Raw genomic sequence first — 4,897 nt, forward strand, 5'->3', positions numbered from 1 at the left:
CCCACATCTTGTATGTTGTCTATGGGTCTTCAACATCTTTATACTTAGAGTAGGATAAGGTTCTCACTATAGCATCCATTGTAGTTATATGTATATTTTTCTCTTTGAACTAATTTGGGATGCATCAACAATAGACTCCACATATTTTACCTCTACATGGGTTTAGTAAGCATCACCAAGAGTTCTCAAATGTAAATTCATCTTTTTACACCATGAGCTATAGTTTTCCTTAGAAAATTTTGGTGCATCTCTCTTAAACATCTTGATATTTTCTTCAAGCTATTAGACTATTTTCTTATGAGGACCTATGTTCTAATGCCAATTGTTGGCCCTACCACAAGTCAGTATACTGAGAAGGGGAGTGTATCTGTTGGAATTACAAATAGGAAGAGTAAGCTTCTATGAGGGGGGTGAATCAGGAGTTTAAACTTGGACCCATAAAAATTTCATCATTCATACATCATATGCATTCAATATGTAAACTAAAATAACATGTAAAGCATATGCATATAAATCATGTAAACATGTAATCAATCACACACATAGCACCATATATGATTACCCAAAAATTGCCAAGTGAGAAGGTAAAACTAGGGTGGGGATGACACCCACAAATCTTCACTACTATAGCAATAAAGTGTATCCAATGAAGGTTACAATGATTTGACCATGAATCATAGTCTACCCTATGAAAGGTCTGCCCTGTTAAAGGCTAACAAAGATTGTTAGGTCTCACCTTGTTAGAGGATTTCAATACCCTATTAGAAGTGTGCCTGGTTAGAGGATTTCAACTTACAATTAAGTAAACACCCTATTAAAGGATTTCATACAGCCCGTTAGGACTACCTGTAATACCCCAAAATTGGCTCATTGTCATTATACCAATTCTGGTCTATTCTAACCAATCCTAAGACCTATTCTAATAGGCAATTCTTATTCTGATTGTCGCTACTTAACTTAATTGTCAGATGCAAAAAACCCTAATATGCATTCATCATGCTTATTATTTAATTCCTATAGTATTTATTCATATTAGTCACATTAAAACCTATTGATTAATATTTTATTTAATTATTAAGTATTTATACTTTAATTAAATTAAATCATCACCTAAGGCTAATGTATTAAGGAATTAAATTTATTTAATTTAATAAATATGCTTATTTTAATTAACTAAAAAAATTGTTTAATTAAATAGAAAATCTATTTCTAATTAATTAAGCAATTTTATTTAATTAAATAGAAAAGTGTCTCTAATTAATTAAATAAGTTATTTAATTAAATAGAAAAGGTATTTATGAGAGCATATCTCATTTCATTAAATTAAATATTCTTCCTAATTCTACTGCTTAGTTCAAAAATGGGAATTCCTAGATAGCTACTGATCAAACTAGAAGTGATCCCAATCACTTGCTCTCACACTAAAGTCTATCTGAGTTGACTGACTCTTACACTCAGATCTAAGCCAGTTAACTCCCCTTAATTTGGGAATCTTCCACCATGACTTAACCTTATCTTCAATCCTATTTGTTGATTGGAATTGATCTCAATTGTTAAAGAATTTTAGGATTTCTATTTAAGAGACCCTCAATTCTTCATTTGAGGGGAGAGAAATTTGAATAGAGATCGAATTGCTACTACATTTTGCACTCACATAGCTCATTGCCATCTTTCATACATTTCTTAGCTTAATTTCATATAGTTTTGGAAATGCATACATTTAGCATAATTTTCTTTACATGTTCTTAGATTAAAATGCATATCTCATTCTAGAATACTTTGCACATTCATTTAGATTAATTTCATTTCTTTAAATCCTTCATTCGTAGAGGGTCTACTTGCTTACACCTCGAATTTGAGGATATCTAATAAGAAAAATCCCTTTAGATAGGAGGCAATGTGTTGCTTTGTCGAGTGATTTGGGAGAATAATTCAATTTTTATTCTAGGATGATTTCACAGATAATGACCATGTTGAAGTGTGTGTGTTAAACAGAGGCCACATTCCATGCATACACTACTATATTAAGAGATTTAACTAAAATCACCTATTAAAATGTCTCAACATAGATCCTGTGATTGGCACTTTCTTGCTTGATAATATATCACCTATACACAATGTCTTTTTGATCCTTCACAATGTGATGTCTCAATGTTGTATCCTTCTCTATATCCTCAATTCTTCTCTAATTGATTCTTTAATTCACTTTTTCTTCCAAGTCACCTTGAATACTTTGCAAATTGTCTTGTTCGCTCCTCCAATTTGATCATTCACCCATCCATCCATAAATATTGTAGGGTTTCATCCTCCTTAAGAAGACTTAGGTGGCTTAGGGTTAGGTATGAATCTATGGTTGAGATTTATCCATTTTTTTGCTTAAACCTTCCCTTTTTCTAATTGGTTACATATAATTGCATAGGGAATCCAAATATAGATTCATCCTTATCTTCAAAAGATCATAATCTATCCTTACATCAACTTAGAAATGGTTTACATAGTTTTTTGTGTCATTACAAACAAATATGTCAAAACTATGTCACTCGGCATATGAAGTCTCTGATGCTCGACATGCACTATTTTGTATATTGTGAATTGACACTTGCATTACTCAAAATGAACTATTTACTTGACTCCTGAGTTACTTGGCATGGTCTATCTACTCATCACATGAGTGACTCGACACTCATTATAACTCGGCATGGTCTAATATTTACATGTTGTGCTTGGCATGAACTAAGTAAATGGCTTAAGTGTGTTGATACTCACTTATTAAAACCAATCTGTGATCAACAATCTCCCTCTTTGACATGAGTGTCAAAAAAACTTGAATATACATAATCAACCTTAATCTTCTTGAGAATAACATATCCATGACTCATCTTAAACAAAAATTAAAAATTTCAAAATTTTGCAATAACCTAGATACCTTAAAATTGATAGCTCCCCTTGAGTTAATGTATTTGATTTGTATCCAAAATTTGTGCTCCTCTTTGACTTCAATGCATTGTATCTAATACTCCTTCATATGATATGCTCTATCATGATGTATCTCCCCATTCTTTATTCTTCCTTTGTTTCTATCTCCCCCTTTCTTTATTCTCCCCTTTTTATTGTTATATCTCTCTTTTCCTTTATTCTCCCCCTTTTTGACACTTATGTCAAATGGACTATGCACATATAGTGTGTTTGTCCAAAAAGGATTTATGGACATCTATTATGATCTTGAGAGTTTCATCCTAGTTGTCACATGCAACATCTAATCACTTGATTTGTATTGCAAGCTCAGTAGCAAAGTGCACTAGGCCATCTAAAGTAGAAAGATTGGGATCTTTCTTCAGTAAAGTCTCAACATAACCTAGTTCCTTGTGCAATATCTTCATGTCTATGGTAAAGGATGCTTGTATACATGTCAATTTGGCTCTTATGCTAGCCTCATCTATTGTTAGTACAACTAATTGACTTGGTTTCTGAAGCAATGTTCTGAAATGCTTCTCACTTTGAGCTGGGTTCTAAGGTAGCTTAGTACCTGATATATTTTGGTTTATCTCCAAACTCAAAATGACTCTTAGTCTCTTGACTGAAGAGTGTAGGATCACATAGTTTTGTGTATAGTGAGAATATATTCTCAAGTACCTTCTTCACCTCTTCAAATTTAGTTGCCAATGCAACCTGAGTTAGTGCTATTTCACTAGATATTTTCTCATTCACCTTTCCTTGAAAATTCTTAGACCACTCTAAAAGTTTTGCAGTTGTATCAAGGTCTTGATTACTAACCTTTTCCACTATATCTATCAATTTTTCTATAAGTGGCTTGGTTTCTTCAAGAATTGGTAGGCTAAATGCATCTAAAAAGATGTCCTTTATGTCTTAGAGTGCTTGCTTTTGTTGATGTTCTCTCCTAAGCATTTCTCTATGCTTTTTATTTTCTAAGGCCTATTGAAAAATGCCTACTTGCTCCAATGTCTTGGTGTCATTCAAATTTTGGAATCACAATTTCTTCATCAAGGCTTATGTATCCATAGTGAATTACCTTATGAACCTTTGATGAGCTAGGGCTTGGCACTAAGATTTGTAATGGAATGGCTTTCGTGCTCAACTTCTAAACAACTTGTGTAGAAGGAATGTTAGATATTGGTAGAGTTACTAGTGTTTGGATGGAAACTTGTTCCTTCACCTTAGGTGTTAACTCATGCTCTTCAAGCTTGCCCCAATTTATCACTATGACTTGAATAGCACCTTGTTCTTGTGATTTAGGTAAAAATGAATCTATCTATCCTATTTTCTATTGTCCTACAATATCTTTCTCTTTTGCTTGCTTCTTCTCAATAGTATCAACTTTAACACTTGTATCAACCTTAGTACATGTGCCTACTATTTTTTGAATCAAAGGTTGTACATTAGTAACTAAATGGATGATAGAAGGTGGTTGTTGTATATTCACATTTTCCCTTGTGACCTTAGTTACTACCTTTTGCAATTCTTTGACACTAACCAAAACATCCTTAATAGTTATAGTCTCAGTTGTTACACTTGTGTCATGAGGGAGACTAACATTAGGCATTTGTGTGTCCTACATACTCTATTCATCTTGCTATTGTTCAGTTGTTGCCTTATCACCATATTTCTTATTTGTCTCTCCCCTGACTATATTGTCTTTACCATCATCTTTCTTATCATCACCTTGCTTTTCATCATCATTTTCATCATATTTATCATCTTTTTTATCATCATCCTTATCATCTTGTTTACTGTCTAAAGGGTCAGCTTCTCCTTGTTTCACAATGGTCAATCCATAGATAAGTTTCCATATTTGGGTTGATTTCTTGACCACATCTTCAATGTTATTTTGAAGAATGTTGAAGGTCCGATATTTAGGTGTAAACCTAACTACATATCT

Source organism: Cupressus sempervirens, chromosome 8 (assembly GCF_028749045.1).
Source record: "Cupressus sempervirens isolate cs-2001-9-10 chromosome 8, ASM2874904v1, whole genome shotgun sequence".
Lineage (NCBI taxonomy): Eukaryota > Viridiplantae > Streptophyta > Pinopsida > Cupressales > Cupressaceae > Cupressus > Cupressus sempervirens.